At 57.3% G+C, this 20,771-nt stretch overlaps 1 protein-coding gene across 8 annotated transcripts in view; it reads left to right on the forward strand.

Annotated features, from left to right (window-relative positions):
* Nucleotides 1-20,771, forward strand: part of ZMIZ1 (zinc finger MIZ-type containing 1) — a 235,280-nt gene that overhangs the window by 54,545 nt on the left and 159,964 nt on the right. Inside the window, exon 3 of one of the 8 annotated variants that reach the window (XM_034662762.1) lies at nucleotides 12,717-12,811. The exons of 6 other annotated variants lie outside the window; for them this stretch is intronic. The gene's annotated coding sequence lies outside the window, so the exon portion shown is untranslated. Of the gene's footprint in view, nucleotides 1-12,716; nucleotides 12,812-18,255; nucleotides 18,390-20,771 lie in introns of those variants that run through there. One more of the 8 variants, XM_034662763.1, reaches the window with a different exon arrangement.

Below are 20,771 nucleotides of genomic sequence, written 5' to 3' on the forward strand. Positions count from 1 at the left end.
GGTGGACATGCCCCCTAGAGGCCAGATGGCAGAAGGAGAAAGGAGTTTGCACTTTGCTTCTAACTTGTTAAATCCCTGAGCAGGTTCTTGCCCAGCTTCTGTGCCTCAGTTTCCCTCAGATCTCCCTGGAGTTTCAGGCACAGCAGGGCAGCGCCTCAGCGGACGTGTCTGCCTTTGGGGAGGATGTAGGCAGGTGCCAGGATCCTAGGGTCCCTGGGAGTTGGCGGCCAATGGCAAGGGCACTGCTGCTGGACCCAGGGCTTCTCTTTGGCTGGGGGAGAGCTGACCTCAGACTACAGGGGTTTACCAGGAGTCTCACCCAGCCTGGCCAGATGGAGCATTGGGCCCCCTGGAGAAGACCCCCACCATGGGCTAAGCATCTGGCTCCCAGAGCAGACTCCAAAGTTGAAAGTCTGCGGGGCAGGCTTTCCCCCATCCTTCCACAGGGAAGGGGTGAGGGGGTGGCCCTCCGCAAGATGGAAGCCAGCTCAGAGCGGGACACCAAGGAGGGGACCGTTTGAGTCCTGTGCGCCGGCACTGGGCCTGTGATATGCTGCCGGCTGTGTGTGCGGGCCCTCCCTGTAGCCCGGGGCTGCACCCACATTGTGTTTGCTACTCGTCCGCTGACCCACAGCAGCCTCTCTCACCCTCTCCTATCAGCGGGGTGGCAGCCACGGGCTCTGGGACACCTAATACCCAAGATTGCGCAAATCTCCCCAGCAGTTCGCACAGCGGCAAGGCCTGGGTTCCCGCTCGGGAAGCCCAGAACTCTCTTCTGCAAGAACACAGCAACCGCCCACGGCAGGAAGGACAAGTCACCTTCCTGCAAAGCCTCTTCATGACCCCGGCTCCTGCCACCCTCGGAAATAATAGAACAGTGGGCTTTGTAGGCCCGTTTTGTAGAAACTGCAGGTTGGAAGAGAAGACAGGAGTTTTGGCCAGGGTCACACACACAGCCAAGCCTGAGCTCACACCCAGGGTCCTAGGCCCCTGGTCAACCTCCTTTGGGGACCAAGCCCGTGCTTCCTGTTTGTGGCCGGAAGGCAGATGCACCAGGGCCTAGGAAGAGGAGGTAAAGGAGGAAGGGAAACCCAGCTTGGGGGTCTAGGTGCTGAGGAGCCGAGGACGGAGCCGCCAGTCGTGTCTCTCTTCCTTGGCTCCGGCTACTTTAATTGGCTGGGTCTGCCAGTGTACTGACATTTACCTGGTGGGGAGGAGGGCCTCCTTCCTCTTGAATCAAGATGCTAAAAATAACTGGGCCCAGCTTTCCAGGGCCCCTGCCCAGCCAGCGCCTGCCTGCCCCCCTTGGTGACCTTTTTCCTGGGTGCTGCGAACTAATTGCTCCATGAGCATGCAGCTGCTTGTGCTGGGGACTTCACGGCAGGAATGGCATTGAACGCTCAGCTCCAAAGACTGAAGAGGGGTCTCTGCAAGGCCTACCTGACCGCCAGGGATGGGGGCGATGGGCCCCTGCCTGAACCCCGGCACTTGCCCCCTTTTTCCCCTGGGTGCAGCACCCTGCCAGGCCGGCCACCCTACCCCTGCCTACCCCTTCCCTGAGCTGCCGGAGTTTCCCCTGAGCTCTCTAAACTCTGGGGGGGGGGGCTGTTCCCCTCATCCTCAGACTTATCTGGTGCTCACCTCAAGTCCTTACACAGACGTACAAGTTGTGTCCTCCTGTCCATGCTGCCTGTTCATCCTGTCACATGAGCAGCCAAGGGGAGCCCAGACGTTGCAGATGGACGTGTTTCAATCCAGCCGTGCAACCTTAGCAAGGTTCTGAGCCTCTATATTCTCGTCTCTGAAATGGGCATCCTATGTGATCTCGTGTTTTCAGAAGAATGAAATGGGGTCACTTGCAGAAAGTGCCAGATCCAGAAAGCTGGGCCCCCAGGGCCCCTAGGAGGCATTAGTACCTCTGGGGGCATCCTTTTCTCTTACTAAGGTATCAGTAGGACCCTAGGAACCTAATAAATTTGGTAGATGTGTTTGGACCGGAAGGGGAAGGTCTTGACCCAGACTGAGGACCAGGGACTCCGTTTCCCTGAGAACAGGGGTCCTATGTATACAATTCCAGGGTGGCCCGCCACGCCTGCCCGGCCTGTGCGTTTGTCCACTTCTTGCCCTGGGTCAGTGTAAGCAGAATTGTGTTGACCCTGGCCTACAGGTCCTCTGCTGTGGGGTCAGCCCAGTGGAAAGAGAAGTGATTTTCTGGGCCCTGTACTTGCCAGCCGTGAGAACCTGGGCCAGGGACTGAGCTCCTCTGTGCCTCGGTCCCGCCTGTGGAAATGGGGGTAGTAACATCCCCTGCCCCATAATCATGGTGAGATTAAATAGCGCACACGTACGGGGCTTAGATCTGGGTCTGGCCCGGGGCGACTGCTCAGTGCGTACTGGCCGGTCCTCGAGGTAGGATGATAGTGGGGGCGGTCAGGGGTAGTAACATGGCCACGTGCCATTTGGTGAGTGGCTGGTGCCGGCTGCTTCATCTTCATGCCGGCTGTACCCAAGGTGCTCTTGCAAGCTCTGTGCTCCAGATGAGGAAACTGAGGCACAGCAGGGTCACATACAATCTGAAAGCGGGAGAACCAAAGACAGGAATTTAGATTCAGCCCCGCTAGGGTGAGCAATGGTTAGGGTTTGCCTGGGTTTTAGTACTGGAAGTTCCATATCCCACACACCTCTCCGTTCCAGGCATGCCAGGACAGCTGACCATGCTAGCTCCATCTAAATCCTAAGCCCCCCAGACTCTCTGGACCCCCTCCTTGGCTTTAGGGGTGGCTGGTGTACTCTGGGTTTGGGAGCTCCCGCTGGGTCCCTTCCCCCACCTCCTAGATCCCTCTTCTAGACTGATCCTCTTTGCCCATCCCCCACAACTTGGCCACAGTTCCCCCCAACCCCCATCCAGCTTCCTCTTCTCCCTCCCTCCCATCTGCCAGCAGGAGGGGTGCGGCTGTCCCCTACCAGGCTCCACTCTCCCCGTTTGCACGGAGGGCTCTGACTTTCTAGAGATGGTCTGGAGACCTCTTCCTTAAAAGAGGGAAGGCAGAGTGAGCCCCCACCCCCAGCCCTGGCCCAGGCAGCCTGGTGAGATTGCACTGGCCCTTCCGGTGAATTGATGGAGAGCATTGCTGACAAAGGAGAAAGGTCAACAGGGGGACAGAGCCGAGGTGGTGGCAGCCTGCCTGGCCAGCAGTGCCCTCCCCCCAAGTCCGGTCTTCCTAGCAGGAGGGGCCCAGTGCTCCTCAGGGTCCTGGTCAATTCCTATTGACTCGGGCAGCCACTGGTTCAGCATAGCTGAACGTCCAAGCTCCCAGAGGGCTGGGGGAGACGCCGGGATCATCCTGGACACCTCCCCCTCCCACACCCCCACCTCCAACAGTCAGTTCGACCCCCTGACCCGTCTACAGACCTGTGTTCCCCTCACCACCCCCACCTTCTGCTGGCTTTGGGGTCTCACCATCCTCTTGCCTCACCATTACTCACCCCTACCCAGCCCTCTGCTGCCCTCCCTGGCTTCCCACTGTCACCAGGAATAAAGTCCAAATTCTGAAGCTGACACTAAGGCCCTTCTTGAGCTCGGTGAGGCTGCCCCACGCTGTCAGGCCTCTGCTGAGGGCTTCAGCCTGCCTGTGCCCTCCCTACCCTCAGACAAGGACTGAGCCTCTCTCAGCCCTCTCTCCCTACTTGGGGGTTTCTCCCCCGCAGACATGTCTTTCCAGGACCTGGCCCACTGTTTTCCTCCCCAGGACCCTTGCCCTCTGGGGGAGGTTGGAAGAGGTCCTCTGTGAGCTAGCAGAACGCCCTGAGTGCCAGGCTGGCTCTGTTCCCCCTGCTCTAGCCTCACCCAGGCTACAGGGCCACGCCGGTAGCAAGAACTTGTGACCAGGACACAGGCGATACATTGCCCGCTCCGTGCCATGCCTCAGACTCCGCCTTGAGCCATTCAGTGCACCTCTTGCCCTGGCTTCTGGAGGGCAGGAGCCATGTCTCCCCGGTTCGTGTAGAGGCTAAGCCCCAGTGAGGCCTGGATACTGCGCAAGCTCTGGGATCTGACCCCACCTCCGTCACTTACTAGTTGTGTGACCTTGGCCGGTCACTTAACCTCTCTGAGCCTGAGTGGTACCATTTGTGGGATATGGGTAGTAATAGTCTCTCCTTCACAGGAGGGTAAGAGTCAGCGTAATAACAGTTGTTGAGTGTTTGCAGGGCCCTGGGACATCTTAAGAATCTGTAAAGCCATCTCTCATCATTACCATCAAGAGAGGGCAGCTACCCTATTCTGGAGATTAGGGGCCTGCCCTCCAAATGGGCTTCTCCTGGTTATTCGAATGGACCTTCCACTTCTGCTCCCTCACTGTCCCCTCTTGGCCCCTCATCCTGTCTCAGCAGTCCTCCCCCACAGCTCCTAAGACCCCGGGAAGCCCAGAGCTCCCTGGCTCCGTGTTGTCTCCCACACGCCTGCCTTACCCACGCTGTCTGCACAGGATGCCTTCAGACCAGGACTTACTATCGGTTTCTCCCACGGCCCCTCGCATGTGCCTAAAGCACCTGGGTGCCAATAAGAGTTTGTTGGGTTGCACTGATGTTCACCAAGGCAGTCATAGTACAGCAATGAGCAGCCAGCCTCTGGGCTCATCCTCAGGCTGCCAAGGGGCATTTCCAAGAGCCGGTGTGAGCTGCCTGGCACCCGGTGACAGGTGATGGCGCCTGCCGGCTCTGGCCTCACCTCTGCTTTTGGAGAAGGCAGGGAGGAGACTGGGGCAGTGCTGGGGTTGGAGGACCGGGTTGGAAGGTGCTTCAAGGCTGGTGCCTCTCCCCGTCCTCTGAACTGTCTTGTCTGCCTGGGTCTTTTCCCCACCCCCACGGTTTTCTGTTAAATTGTGTTATTATATTTAAACAAATCAATTCCACTGCAGAGTTTTCCTGTCCTAATGATGAGTTTGCAGCACAAATGCCATTGATTTCTCACAGCCCTGAAAACCAGTTGATGAATAGCACCGGGCTTGTCTTTGGAGAGGCACTTAGAGCAGCTCTGTGCGCCCCTCTTTGCTCCCCCGCTTGCACTGCCCCCCCATTACGACCCCATCCCACCCCGAACTTCGGGGTTGTGCGACAAAAGGACACCCCCAGTGCTGCCAGGGGTGGAATGTCATCGCAAGGAGCCGGTCCCTTGTGCTGGTAAAACAATCACAGTGGAGATTTTTATTGATTTTGGCCGAAGGCAGGAGCGCAACTTACAGAGCAGAGCAGTGGTGTGGTGCGATCTTTGTCTTCCCTTACAAGTTCCAAGCTCCGTCCCTAGTGACAGCAGATCGCGGCTCCGGCACCATTTCCAGACCGTGATGGGGCTGCTTTTTAAAGGGATGGTCTGGAGGTTGCAGAGCGGGCCAGGCTGGGGAGCGTGAGGTTCCCCTATGTGAAATCCTTCAGGAACCCCACTGTTGGACGTCCCTACGCAGGGCTTTGCCTTGCAGACCGCTGCCAGGGGCTTGTTGGAGCTTTTGAATGGCCCCAGGTTTGGGTGGGCAGGTATCATTGCTCCCAGTTTAGAGATAGGCAGCCTGAGTCAAGGGCGGTCCCTAGAGGGGGGTAAGGGCTGCTGGCTGGCTACAGCCAGAGGCTCCCCAGCCCCTGTGTGCCCCCACCTGTCTCCGCCATGGGTAATGACAGGAAGTTCGTCTGACTCGAAGACTTTCTGCTGTCCCTGTCCCTTCACCTGCTCCTTGGCTTTCTGACTGTGGAGCCCGGGTTGTCAGCTGGAAGTACCGTAGGTGGTCAGCCTGCAAGGGTCTCAGTTCAGCTCTCTGCAGCATGCCCCACAAGCCTGGGCACTGGGCTGGGGTAGGGCAGGACGGAGCAGCGACTGTGGCAGATGCCATTGCCTGCCTCCCCTAAATCCCTAAAAGCACATAGGCTTTAATAAGCCCCGGGCACATCAAACTATGTGGGATGGGACTGTGGGCCAAATTGGTCACTGCCTGTCCCCCATTCTAGTACCGGCCTTTGTTTTGGAGACAAGAATGTGTGGCCTGGAGTTGGGAGTGGCTCCTCAAGGTCACAGCGCAAGGCTGCAGAGCTAGGATTTGAGTCTGGGAGGGGGTGGGGCCTCTGGCAGTGCTGTCGCCCCTCCCCTGGGGCTTGGTGAGGCCAACCTAGCAGTCAGGGTTAGGGGGCAGGGCAGGGCACTCTGTTCTAGGACAGACGGGGCCCTGGCTCAGGAGACCCAAGAGTGGCCCAGCGGCCCCCCCCCCTTCACTCTCGGAGCCGTCACCCACCCGCCTCCCTGCAGACAAACCTCCAGTCCCTTATAATCAGGTTAGCCTCCTGCTCTGAGCTCCCGCAGTTGAGCTGAACCGGCTGCTTCTAATGGCCTGTGGCCCCTCCCCCTCTCCCTAGCTCTGGGGGTGGGGGAGGGGAAGCCAAGAAATGAGCTGTGAGTGGGAAGGGGCCACCCCACTCTCTCCATTCAGACCTCTCTATGGCTTCTAGGATCAAGTCCAAACCCTTACGTAGCCTGGCATCCAGGACCCACTGCAATGAGGCCCTGCTTAGTTCTCCACCCTCCACACCTCTGATACACTCTTTCCTACAGTCACAGGATGCTATTTCCCACCTCCCTGTCTTTGCACATGCAGCTCCTTTTGTTACTTCCCACCTCAGAAAACTCCTATGCATCCTTCAAAACCCAGCTTTTATCTCTTGCTCTGGGCTGCCTCCTCTCAGGACTCCTGCCTCTGTACCCCCACTGGGGTCTCCACTGGTCTGAAATGTAACCCCAGTGTTTGGGAACTTTATTCTGCACCTGTTTCTCCCGAGTTCCTGGAGGAAACGGGGAATATTCTAAAAGACTATGCCACTGGGTGCAGGACAGAGAATGCTTAGTGAAGGAACAGGGCCAGCAAAGAAGAGAGAAGTAGGGACCAGGGGAGGGAAAGAGACAAGAGTGCACAGAACAGCTGTTCCCAGCCCCTCCACACAGCTCCAGCCTACTTCCTGTCAGGGAGGCCATTCCCAGTGACACATGCAGGGCCTGAAATAGACACGTGGGGGCCTTGGTGGTGCACTTCCAGAGCCCAGCACTAAGCACTAAGCACCCCTCCATTCCTTGGACACCGAAGCTCCTCTCTTCCCAGCACTCTGCCCCTGCAGCCAAGAACAGCCCCCCCAGCAGTGCCCAGGCCTTGTCCCTCTGTTCCTGCTAACTTTGTTTTATAAATAAACTATATAAATAGGCCCCTCTGATTCCTCGGAGCGCGCAACGCTTAAGGACTAGGGCAGGGCTGCAGGCATAATTGTACTACCAAATCCATCAGCTGCCTAATTACCATTTATTTTGCATTTATTTCTGCTAATTAAAAAGAGAGAAACTCCTAACAACTTTTACGTAAATACTATATTTGTTCTATGTAAAGATGGGATGCTAATTTGCTGGTGATTAGCTGATTATCTCATTTTGTAGCTGTCACACAGGATGGCCCTGTCTCCCCTTGGCACCTCAGAAGTCACTTGAGGCCCCTGATCAGGTGTGGGAGGGATGGGTCAAGGGAGGTCTCTGGAGATGGTGAGAGGGTCTGTCTGGGGCCAGGAGGTCACCAGGAGCTCCACACATCACCACAGTTCAGAGAGGCCAAGAGGAAGCTTTTTGGCTCATTCACTGTTTCTGTACAGAGGAAGACATTGAGTCCCAGAGAGGCCTAGCGTCCCCCAGTAAAGCAGCAGTAGAGACAGACCCCTGCTCCACGTGTTTGTGCTCCCTTTCCAGTGCTCATCTATCTGTCTGTATCGGGCTCGAGTCAGGAGGAATTTGCAAGGAGATGGCTTTTTCTGCAGCTGAGAAATATCTGGACCAAACTCCAGCCCCCACAGAGAGAAGATGTAGTCTGGTCTGAGCCAATTGCCAAACCAACCCTTCTGTGTACCCTTCTGGAAACTTACACCTCCTCCCACTTCCCCATCCAGCGCAGGGCCCTGCTCCCACAGCCCCCTGAGCACACCTCCAGAGGCTTGCCCCCCAAGTCTTGGCCAGCTTCTCCAGGATCTGCCTGCACACAGCATCGGGCCTCAGCACTGTGGGCTACCAGGGCCTGTGTGGGTGTCTGAATTTCAGATCTTAATATTATGTACTTACCTTTATGGGAATTAGAGAAAATATAATTAATATAGCAAACCCATGATTTCACACAGTATTGCTTTGAAAGAGGGTATGTAAAAAGTGATTTCAATAACAATACATTAATAATTTAAATGGAACACGGATGTGGTTAAAGTATCTAGTAACTGAAGTTGGGGACATGCTCCGGGAGGCTCTGAGAACACCAGGTCAGGAGGCCAGGCGGGTGAGGCCAGGGTCGGTGGCGGGGACCCGAGGTCAGGGTTGGCCAGTCCCTGGCCTGCAGGCCACCACTGCCCCGTCCCACGCCCAAGCCAACAGTGTCCTAGGATCATGCTCTTTTCACTACTGTCGGTAGGAATTAGCCCGCCACAGAGGAATCATTTGCCCCCAGAAGCAGTCTAAAAGAACTGTTTCAGGGAGGCAGGAAGTCGGACTCTGCTCTGTCTCGCACAGAGCGACCAGTCACTGTGGGTGAGTGACTTCGAGGGGACTTTCTGGCAAGCCAACTCCCCGGGCCTTGGTGGGCGAGACCCTGGCAGACCTTCTGCTCTCTTTCTTCCTGGAGAGTCTGAAAATGGCCCGTTCTAGATATAAAGGTGGAATGATGACAAGGCCAGGTGTCCTGTGGGTGGCCAGAGAGGTCAGGACCACAGTTGGCACGGCCTGCTGGAAATCTCGGAGACCAGAGACCCAATCCTGGCCACTGCTCTCTGGAGCCTCAGTCTCGTCCCCTGTAAAGTGGGAGACAGTTGTGTTTTCCTCCCAGGGCTGCCGAAAGGGTTCTGAGGGCCATATGCCAAGCGTCCCTCAGAGCAGGGCTCCGCACAGCTGGTGGTGAGCCCGGTCACCCGCTCAGGCCCCCCCTTAGCCACCCGCCGCCGCCACGGTGTCTATGTGAGGTGACTGCCGCCAGAGATCTCCTGCTCATCTGCCCTTTTATCGCCCTGCACACAATCAGGGGAAGCCTGGAAGGCTGGGGGGCGCGGGCAGATGGAAAACAGAGAGAGAAAACAAAGGCCTGCTCCAAGGAGGCCAAAAGGCAGGGTTGTGTCCTCCCTCTGCGGCAGCCTGGCCAGCCCGTCCCACTAGCACCAGGCCTTGACCGCCCCTGGGGCTGCTGGCGACCTGCCTCACCCCTACAGAGATCAGCCGTAGGCCTCATGTGGGGTCACTGCTCCCTGGGTGGCCCTGGGGAAGCCACGTTGCTTGTGTCTGTAAAATAAGAGAGTTGGACAGCGTGCTATGTGACCTTCAGCAAACCCCACCCCTCACTCCTGACTGGGGGTCTCTTTGGGTGGGCCCAACTCATCTCTGGGACACCTCCCTGGCCCCAGGGAGTCAATGGGGTGCCCACTGCTGCCCGCAGAGAGGACCCCAGCATGCCCTGAGCAAAGCGAGGAAGTACGGGGCCCCTGTTTACCATCAAGATGGTGGCTCTGGCAAGTAAGGATTGGTGCGGAATGAAAGAACGGTTTAGTCAGAGGGGACTTCACGCACTGTCCACCCTTGGTCACCGCTGCTGTCGGAGCCTGAGTCAGAGAAAAATCTCCCGGGCCCTCCAGAGCAGGACCCGAGAGCAGTGGTTGAGGGCTCATCCCTGCACCGACGCCAGGCCGTCGGGGTTCACATCCTGTCTGTGTGACCTCGGGCTGGTTTCTGAACCTTGCTGTGGCTGTGTCCTCGTCTGTTAGAACAGGTAGAGTAACCTACCTTGGAGGCTGTGGTGAGATTAAATGAGTTAATTCACGTAAAGTACTTAGAACGGTACCAGATCAAGGTCCTTTAATGTTAGGTATCACGACCGTTGGCAGTTGCCTCACTGTTACTGATCGCACGCAGGCCGACTCCCGACTCGCTGGGGGACTCATGACGCTCCAGCCTCCGGGCCCCACCCCTGCACCGCCCTGGTGAAAGTGGGAGTTTTGCGGGCAGCTATGGAGTGTTCTAGGTGGGGCGGGGCAGCAGGTTGCTTCGGGAACATTTCTGTGTGAGCATCTCTGCTAAATGGTTTAGAGAGGCCTGGACTCCTGAGGCTCTGGGAATGTGGTGTTGTTTCTTTCCTCATTTTAAATATGTATTTGGCATTCTATATATATTCCTAAAGAGGACCCCAAAATAGTATACGCTTCAGGCCCTGCGAGCCTGGTCCGCCCCCCTGCTTATTCCTGTTGTCTTTACTGTATTTCTGAGGCCCAGCCCTGTGCAGCTCACCTCACGGCCCCCGCGGGAAGATGGCCCAGGCCTCGGGGCTGGAGAGACCTAACTTCTCACCCTGTAAGCCCTGAGCACCCCAAACTGCAATCCACACCGCACGGCCCAGGTTGAGGGGGCCTAAAGGACAGCAAGCAGGGAGAATGGGACCCTCGAGGAGCCCCTGGATGTGCAGGGCACAGAGCTGGGTGCCCGTGGGGCAAGTGCCCCTGCGCTGTAGGCCAGAGCCCGGTCCCCTCTCCTCCCGCGCCCCTTTCTGCACTGTGTGGGCCCCAGTGGGCAGGCACAAGCGGGGGTTGGGGTCGTGGGAAGCAGTTTGCTGAGTTGGAACAGTTGCTTCTGAGGCTGTCACCGGGGTGGCTGGCTGTGTGCCAAGCTCCGGGTTTTGTGCCGGGTAGAGGCCCAGGCTGGCCCTTGCCTTCTGAGAGCTCTCAAGGTAGCTGGAACCACAGATTCACACCTGGAAGAGCAAAGAGTGGGCAGGGGGAGGTGGTATTAGACCCCTGTCTCCTCAGGCATCGTAGAGGCTGGAGTCGAGAGAGCCCAGAGGTCACGAGGGCTGAACACTTGCGGAGGGCCTCCTGGAGGATGGGCCCTCACCTGGGGAGGCCCCTGGAGGCATGGGCACTGTGGACCCTAGCCCCTCCACCAGCAGCAGGGCCTCTCGGCCCAGCCTCTGACAGGGACATTTATAACTCACAGCTGTGCGGTCCTGGGCCCAACTGACTGTGGTAAACCGATCGGGCTTCAGGAAGTCAGTCCCGAGGCCACTCCCCACCCCGACCCCACACTCTCCTTCACCTCCTGACACCCACATCCTGTTCTCAGCGGGAGGGGTAGGCACCGGGGCACTGGGCTGGGGGCCCAGTCAGGGTCTCCAACCTGCGGGCAGAGTGGGAAAGGGCGGAGGGGCTCAGTGAGGTCCAGGAACCACAAGACAAGGCCTCTGGGGTCATCAGGCTGTACCCCTCAAGGCGTACCTGGGGACACTCAGGCCCAGAATGGACACCTAGAGCCACAGGATCCCAGGGCCAGGGCGGGGGTGGGGGGGGTTGCTGTGTATTCTGTGCTTTCAAATCTAACCAGAGAGGGGATTATGCTTCTAGCCCCTGCTGACCAACTCTGGCCTGAGGGAGCCTGGGGCAAGGGGCAGATGTGGACCAGAGGCCTCAGAGAATGCTGGGAAAAGGTGCCGTCTTGGACCCTGGTCCTCGAGCATGGCCTGCAGCCCTCCATTGGGACACCCCATCCTCGGGGCACATTCCTCACAAGGCCTCGTGCCCACCTACCAAGATTCTCACAGCCAAGTTCACGTATGGGGAAAGAAATGGTCTCACCTAGTGCTGGGAAGAAAGGACAGTATTAAGTTTCTAGCACATCATGACTTTGACCCCTTATACTTCCCCTGGCCTCATTTGCTAGTGGATTCTGGAGCCCTGTGAGCCAGCTACCCCTCCCCATGACTCTTTCTCTTTCTGTACAAGGAGAGGGCTGATAAACAGTGAGTTTGTCAAAGCTTGGCCCATGTAACTCCGGTAGCCTGTGACAAGATTCCAGAATTAGGTAGTAAATGAAAGACATACACTTTTCTTTTATGGGTCGTATACTTATTACAGTATATTGGCAATATATAATGAGCATATCAGATGGGTTATTTCATGGATATGATCAGTTTGGACAAGGCCAGATTTATTAAAGCAAAAAAAAAGGTGACTTGAAGTAAAAGTAAATATTAATTAAGTAAAAAATATATATGTTAATTAAACACTGTACAGATAGGACTCAGCTGGGACCAAGAATCACCAAGGGCAGGGAGTGAGCTGGTTTTCTGAAGAGGTAGGCGCACGTAAAATGGCTCCAAGTGTTGGTCAGAGATCTGGTGAGCAGTTCATAATGAGGAAGGAATTCAGGCAGGGGTCAGAGAGTGGCTTTAGAAGTGGCTGCCGGCCGGCCCTGTGAGATAATTCCCCAGAGCCAGGCACAGCAGAGAGGAGACGCTGTGGGGGCCTGTAGCCGGCTAAAAATACCCCAACAGCTTCTCCCTGTCACCCTGCCTGGGGGCCGCACAGGAAGGCCATGGCTTTCTGCCTTTCTCACCAGGAAGAAAAAGACAACACAAGGCCCCCCGAGCCCCAGAAGAAACAAAACTTAAATATGTTTTTTAGTCTTAAAGATTCCCACTAGGAGGAGTTGGCTGGCTCGTGGCAGTGCCGTGGGGTGGGGGAGATAGAGCCCCGGATAAATCAGGCATCCCGGGGTATGCGTCAGTTGGCCCAAGAGGCCGCTGAGATTAGCCTGGCCATGGGGGGACCGAGATGGGGGGGAAGTGGACTGCGGTCTGTGTCCCCGTCTGTTCACACATGTCCCATCTCTACTCCCGCGTACCCAGGACGAGGAGGAGGAGCCGGTGGGTGGCAGACCAATGCTGTGAGGGGTGTGAGGAAGAGAGCTGCGGTCCGTCACTCAGCTACCAGACCTAGAAAGGTAACAGCAGACCCCCCTCACCTGCCTGGCCAGGGGCATGGTCAGGCAGCCAGGTCACCACGGGGCTGGCCGCTCTGAGGGCCATCGGTCTCCACCTGCGGCCCTTGACCCAGGCTGCTGGGCTTCTGTAACTCCTTGTGTGTCCTCTACCAAATGCCGCTGGGCTTCAGTTTGTCCATCTCGAAAATGGGTCACCGTTGGCTCCAGGTCTTGAGGATTCCGTGAATCAGTTGGGCCTGATTGTTGTTTGGAGTTCATCTGCCTTAGCAGCCTGGTTCCGTTTGAACTCCGTGGGCGTGGCGGGGGGTCCTGGCCCTTGTGCATGGAGCCTTACGGCCACAGGTCAACAGGGCCAGACAGGGCTTGAGAAGAGAGGGTTTTCCAAGGTAGAACTGGCCAGACATGTGAGTCGTTGGAAATGTGGCCGTGGTCTCCTTTGTGGCAGTATTTGAAACTTCAAAGTGATTTCCCTGATAACGCTGGGCAGGAATGATTATCTGCATTTTTACACTGCAAGACCAAGGCACAGGGAAATGAGCGGTCCTGCCAGGGGTCACACAGTAAGCAATGCTCGCACCATGGAGGCTCAGCTCGATCCTGGCTGCTGTTACCCGTTTCTACACTTTGACTCTTACTACACTGCTCCGGTCTGGCCCACTCCCCCCATAGATGTCTGGCTGTTGAGCCCAAGCTTCCACCAGTGTTTATTGTGTGACCGTGCTGGGACCCATCCCTCTATCCCTCCGTACACCCGTCACCCAACCTCTCACATAGCCATCTTTCCATCCGTCCATCCTCCCACCAAACCACCCTCACATGGCTCCTCTATCCATCCATCCATCCATCCATCCATCCATCCATCCATCCACTCATCTGTTCACCCACCTCCCCTTCCAGCCATCCATTTAGTCATCAGCTCACACATCCAGCACTCACTGACTCTCATCCCAAGCCAGGCCTGCTCTAAGGGCTGGGTTTAGAAGATGTATCAGATCCAGCCTTGCCCTGAGATGCTGCAGTTTGCAATGGAGGCAGGCCCACCTCCATAAGTTCAGTGCTTAAGACTGACATCATGTCTGTGGCTACATGGGGAAGGGAGGAGGAGAGGCCATGTGCTGGTTCTGCAGCCAGGCATTCCGGGAAGTCTTCCCGGAGGAAGTGGCATCGTTCCTTTATTCATATCCCAAATGTTCACTAAGAAAGTCCCTGTGTAGGGAACTGCTTGATGTTTTGGAGACCCAGCAGGAAATAAAATGAACAAAACCTCCTTTCCTCATGGTGTTTACGTTCTCATGAAGAGGCATGGACAGTAAATACCTAAAATGTGACATATAATATGTCAGGCGATGCTGAGTTCTAAGAAGGGAAGTTAGCTGAATAAAGGAACAGAGTCTGCTGGAGGGGCAGGGTGAAGTGGACATCCTTGGACAAAGGGTGGTCACAAAAGGCCTCTGACAAGGCAGCATTTGAACAGAGACATAAATGGAAGGAGAGAGTGAGATGGGTGCTTGGCACGTTCAAGGAAGGAGCAGGGACGCCATGTGGCTGCAGCGAAGGGTGGGCTGGGAAATCAGAGAGATTCTGGGGGACCCACTCATGGAGGCAGGCAAGGGTGGAGCAGGGAGGTGGCCGGGACCCATGTAGAGCCAGTGGCAGCTGGGTCTAGGGCCAGCACGGGAAGGGGCGGCGGATCATGGGAGTCTGAATTACTCCAGAGACCTTGCAGACAGGCGTGCGTGTGGATTAGAGGTGCTGGAGGAGAGAAGACGGGGACAGTCAAGGAAGGCTCTCGTGTTTGAGACAGGAGCCACTGGTAGAACAGAGCCGGTCATTTACTCAGCCAGGAATGATGGTGGGGGAGGGCCAAAGGAAACTGAGGAGTGTGTCTTAGGCACATGAACTTGGAGATGCCTTCGAGATGCCCAAGTGGAAAGCTTGAGCTGGCAGCTGAGTATAGGAGTCTGGGAGGCAGAGAGGGCCTGACTGGAGATAGAAGTGTGGGAGCTGTTGTGTAGCGATGAGGTTGCAAGCCGTGAGGCTGATGAGGTCATGTCAGGAGCAAAGGGAGGAGGAGCCGATCAAAAGCCTGAGTCTGAGTCATGGGCATCCAGCCCTTGGAGGGAGAGAAGACAGGGTGGGGGCAGCAAAGGAGACAGAGAAGGTGCAGGAGAACGGAGAGAGCAGGCTCTCAGTCGACGAGGAGAATGTTGCTGGCAAAGCAGGGAAAGGACACTCCAGGAAGAGGGAACAGCATAGAAAAGGCTCAGAGACCTCAGTAAATGAGCCATATTTGGAGAGGGATGGAAGAGAGGGGGGAGAAACCAGAGCAGCTTCCCCCTCCACACCCAGCCACACAGGCGCAGGGCCCATGGGTGTCTGGGCTGAGCGTGAGCCCATGTCCAGGGGCCCTCTGTGTCACCTGGGCCGGCACTCTCTGGGCTCAGCCGAGTCTCTTGCCCTGATATCTTCGCACTTTCTGTTAAGAAGTTTCCACCTGTCCTGACCTCCCACCTCCTCTTTAAGGTTCTTGGGCTCAGGGGACCTCCCCCTTGCCTGGAGCACTTGTCTGAAAACACAGGGCTCAAGGCAGCAGCTCTGAGCTGCCTGCAGGGGGAAGGGCACCCAGCAGCTTCCCATTGAATCTCTAAGCACTGCTGGATCCTTTATCTTGAAAGAAACTGTAGAAACTTCCTGGACTATGAGTGTGTGTCAGAGCTGCCCGTTCATGCTCACCAGTTAGAGCAGAGTAGCTCCCTGCCTTTGGTGGGCAATTGTGTGCGAGTTTGGGGGGGGAGGCATCCTGCTTTGTGAGTCTCCGGGGCTTCGCACTCAGCACTCAGCTGTCAGCGGAGAGATGCCCACGGCTCTGTCAGGGAAGGCTGCAGAGTGGAGCCACTGCCGGGGGGCGGGGGGGCAGGGCAGGCGCGCTTTGGGGCACATAAGTGGGACGGGAGATAGGGTGAGCGTGCCGCCGGCTGGGAGGCTCCAGGGGCACGGTCCCGCACATCCGCCTAAGTGCACAGCCTTGTAGGACTGGGATGTGACCAAGGCTCGGGAGACTTCTCCCTGTTGAGATTAGGATGGAGCCAGGCAGGAACTTGGTAGCCCCCCAGTCCCTCTAGGAGATGCACCTCTGACCTTGCACTGGGGACTGGGGAGCCACGGGAAGCCGCGCTGATGATGCACGGCCCTGTGGCAGGAGGCTGTGGGTAATCTAATTAGCGTGCTGGGCGGATGGGACAAGTAATCCCATGCCTTTAGACTCACTTTTCTTTAAGCCTGTCCCCACCCAATCTCTCCCTAAATCCTTCCACTGCCCGGGTGATGTAGGGTGGGAGTGGACTTATCTCCATTGAACAGATGGGTAAAGCAGGGCCGGAGAGGAAGACGCTTGCGTGCTGTCACAGCTACAAAGTGACAGGGCAGAGCTCTGCACCGAGCCCACCTGAATGCCGAGTCCCGACTTGCGGGCACTCTCACGTAAGCCTCCTCGTCCAAGTCCTCATTTTGCAGATGAGGAAACAGAGGCCCAGAGAAGGGAAGATACTTGCCCGGGGCCACACAGCAAGCCATGGGCAGAACCTATACCAGAATCCGCTCTGGCCCCCTGCGCCCACCCAGCCCCCCCCCCCCCCGGCCAATGAGCAGGTGCAGGGACAAGGTCCTGGACAAGGTCCTGGCCCATGCCCACTTCCTCTTGGAGCGCCCACTGCCTTCTGTCCTCCAGCAGCCTTTGGCACTCGCTCTGGTTGAAGGCACCAAGTTCCTCATCAGAAGGCTCCATTGTGCCTATTGTTTAAATATAGATTACTAATGAAATGCCTTTTCATTGCCTTCCCAGTGAATAGTTTCCGTGTAAAGTTAATTTGCAGTGTTATGTAAATTCTGTTTAACTTCAATCAAGTTTCTAATTATGTTTTTACCGCAGTAATTCCCACTTGATTTGTCATCTCCTGTTAGGTATTTAATGTTCGGTGGGCGGGTGTGCGTTCCCTCTGCCTCTCGGTTTTCCAGGGCCCTCTCCCTCCCTGACCCAGGCTCCCTTTCTGTCTTTCTGCTTCTCGCTCCTGCCTTCTCTGTCCCTGCCCCTTGCTTCTGGGTTATTCCCCACATCACCTCCTTCCCTTTGCTTGCTCCTCCCTTCGCTTCTTCCCCTCCACTCTTTCTGGCTGTGTCTGCCCTCCTCCCTTCCTCCCCTCGGCCTCCCTCCAGCCTGCCCTCCTTCCTGCTGTCAGCTCTCCTGGCCCCCTTCTTTGTTTCTCCAACCATTCCTCTCTTGCTCTTTCTCTCTGTCTGTGTTTCTGCTGTCTCTCTCCACCCTCCCCCACCCCACCAGCTCTCTCTATCTTCCCTTGTGCCCTTCCTCACCCCCTCCCACACTGTCCTCCCCCTGGTCCCTGCACTCTGGGGACCCTCACAGAAGCTTCCTGGGACAGTGGGAGTGTGCATCCCTGGGGACCCCAGGCCTGGCCCCCTCAGAAACCTTGTCAAGGGCTTTGTAGAGGATGGCCCAGCCCAGTGCTCCGGGCCGGGCCCCGGGGACCTCGGGTTCTGGTAAGAACACAGACACTCCTAGCGGGCTCTCAGGGGGCAGATCCTGGCCCACCCCATATTAACTCCATGACCTTCAGGGTGCTGAGCCCTCGTCTGTCACATGGGGTGACAGCATCACCTACCTAGTGGAGTGGCTGTGAGGATTCAGTGATACAGCACAGGCCTAAGGACTTAGCCAGGCCTGGCCGGAAGTGGCTTCTATCTGAGAGCTCCCAGCCCCTCCCCTCGTTTCTTTGTCGCCTTCCTGAGGTGTCTGGGAGGTGGGTTTCTGTGCCGCTGGACTGATGGGGGTCAGGCCTGAGGCCAGGGCAGGGGGCTGGTGGCATTCCCCCCCAGCCGATCTCAGCCCTGCCTGTCAAGAGGTGTGACCGCCCCCTTCTCCCTGGGGGGCTGTGGGGACAAGCCTGCCATTCTAGGGTAGTGTCCGAGACACAGAGCCTCAACGTTGGAAAAGCCCTCAAGACCCTGGCCCACAGACATTTCCCAAACAGCTGACCAAAGGCCGAGCTGCTTCTGCCAATTCAGACTAGAGATCCCCTTCTCCCAGCCTTTCTCCTCCCTGGATGCCCTGAGGGCCGGCCATGGAGCCCTGCTGCAAAACCCCTGCTCTGGTACGAGGCCTTGACAGGTCTGCCGCTGACTCACTCGGAGACTCCTCCCAGAGCCTCGGCTCCCCTCCTGCCCCACGTCCAAACGCTGGGCTTTGGGATTCTCCCTGGCTGGGCGGCCACAGTTTCCCAGCAGGCAGCTGCCCTCTGGGTGGGGAGGGCGGAAGGAAAACACCCAACAGAGGCCAGCGGGCTGGGTGCAGGCTCCTCCCCCTCCTTCCCCCCTTCCTCCCCCCACTCCACTCTCTTCCCATCCAGCATGGCCCCGGCGCGTCCAGGAAGCAGAAAACAAGTGTTTGGAGAAGGCATTCTTCTGGGTGAAGAAAGGCAGGCCCAGTCACTTGTCCTTCAGAGACATGGGAACCTGAGCTGACCCAGTCCCTGCCCTGCTGGGCCACATGACCACCTGACCCACTGTGAGTGGTTGTGTGTGTGTGTGTGTGTCCGTCTCTGGTCCAGGAAACCTTAGCCAGTCACGTGGCCGCTTTCCCTGTTTGTCTAAGTAAGCAGTTCAGGCCGGCTGCAGCCAGGAGGCTGACAGGGAGCCAGGGGAGGGGGCCTCACTGGTGTGGGCGGTGGACATAAGGATCACTGGGGACAGAGGGGGCAGCCCTGGAATTCTTGGGCCTCTAGGTTTGGTGTGGGAAGGCCTAGCCTGGGGAATGGCCCTGCTTCTAATCTCCTGCCCTCCTTGGACCTCTCCTCCCTCCATCTGTGCAGAAAAAGTATTGGCCTTGCTGACTACAGGGAACCCTCCCGGCCCTGAAATGTCCTCTGACCAGGAAGAGCTCAAAAGGGCAGAGCCCCAGCCTCACAGAGGGGCAGGCGCATACGCACCCACCATCTGTCATATCCCCTGGAGTGTGCTGTGGAGCGCTGGCCCCTCAGCAGGAAAGCCCAAGTCAGGCCTTCCCATATGCATCCAGCAGGCCACTGATTAATTCAACAGACAGGTGGTGAGCACCTGCTGTGTGCCAGGACCTGGGCTGGGCAAGGAGTAGGGTCGTCAGAGCACAGATCTTCTGGAACTTCTTTGGAACCCCCACCCCCGTGACATATTTTCTTCCTGTTGGATGGGCAGGATCACCTTTTGTTGCAAAGACCCCTGGCTCCTGTCGTGAAGCAGCCATGTCCCATGGCACTGCCAGCACCCACAGGGCAAGGTTCAGAGATGGTGTCCAGTCTCTCACAGACTGAGCAGCTGGGGGGAGGGTCCCCTTCCTCCGGAGTGGTGGGAGCCAGAGCGGATGTAGGCAGAGTGCAGAGGTGCTGAACCCTGCGGACTTCGGGGCCTTCTCTGAGGCCCGCTGGGTGGAGAGCCCCAGGGGAAGTGGGCCTCCTCCAGGTTTACCCAGCCAGCTCTGCATGTCTTAGCTATAGAAGACACAGTCCCCCTGGGACCTAGAGGAGCAGGAGGGCTGTAGGGGGCCCGTGGGGGCCATGCCTCTGAAAGCCCACCTGGGTTCATGTGCCTGTTTGCCCCCTTCCTCCCTGCTCCTTCTCTTTCTTCTTCTTTTGACAAACATTTCCTGGCAGCCAAGTCTGTTCCAGGCCTGGGCTCAGTATAAAACCCACCCCCGGCCCTGGAGATGCTCCCTGCCAAGCCAGCATCAGGCAACGTCTCAGGGTGGACCAGGGATCCAGGCTAAGCAGAAGCCCGGGAGGGAGGCAGCCATAGGATGCCCCTCAGGGTGCGGCTGACCGCACAGGCTACCCTGGGCTCTGGGCAAGCTTAGGCATACTTTCCCCAAATGGGCTGACGGCTGAACCCACCAGGTGCCCAGGATGAGGGGCACAGAGAGCTGGCACCCAGGCTACACAGAGCATTGTCAGACCTTGCTTCTGTTGCAGTAGGATTTGGGGGTATTCAGCCTGGAAGAGTCCCACAGGCTCATAGCCCAAGGCTATCTGTTATAGCCAGGAAACTCCTATTCAAGAAAGGGATAGAGGTGGGGGGGCCAGTGGCTGAGCCGGTGACATGGGCCAACCATCCTGCCACCCACAATTGAATATGGATCCTGGACGGGCCAGAGTCCCAGAATGCCACATAGGGTAGTGTGTCCCCGGCCTTAGCTTGCATGCCCCCAAGGTCAGAAAACTCACTATTGCCCCGTGGCTGTCTTAGTAACTCTTCCTGGTAACTTGTCCCTTGCTACGCACCAGGCTGGAGTCTGGCTTCTGTCTTTCACCGTGCTCACCTCAGGCCCACAGACCTTAGGCCTTCAGACCCTGATAGAGTCCCTCCAGGCAAAGCATCAAGCTGGGCCCACAGACGACCCCATCAGGGCCTGTTTGATTAGAATAATATGGATAAGTCATCAGTGCCCTGCACTGGGCAGCCGGGGTGTGGCCAAAGTGAGCCCCTGCCCTCAGGATCAGACCCATCCCAGCATGGCCCCCAGGGAGGTTCTTAGGCTACCCACGGTGCACACGGGAGACCTGGCTCCCAGCTCTGTCCCTGTCCCTGGAGTGATCTCAGGCAGGGCCCAGCCCCAGTCAGTCCCAAACTACCTCCCGTCTGGAGGAGTCTTCTGGACATTCTGGCCTCTTTGCTTTCTGAGGTGCCTGTTTGCCCAGAAGCCTTGAGAGAGTCCTGGGGTGCTGGGGCTGCCCAAAGCCTATGCCCTAGGAAATCAGGAGGGGCAGGGTTGGGGGCTAAGGGCCTTTGTTCAAGCCTTTTCCCCCTCCCTGGGCCAGACCACCAACCTCGACATCCCCACTTAGGCACAGGTGAGTTTCCAGCTCCTGAGACACAGGGAATAGATTGGGTTCACCTGGAGGCCATGGGTGACCCCCCC

The sequence above is a fragment of the Ailuropoda melanoleuca genome, chromosome 6, assembly GCF_002007445.2.
Source record: "Ailuropoda melanoleuca isolate Jingjing chromosome 6, ASM200744v2, whole genome shotgun sequence".
NCBI lineage: Eukaryota > Metazoa > Chordata > Mammalia > Carnivora > Ursidae > Ailuropoda > Ailuropoda melanoleuca.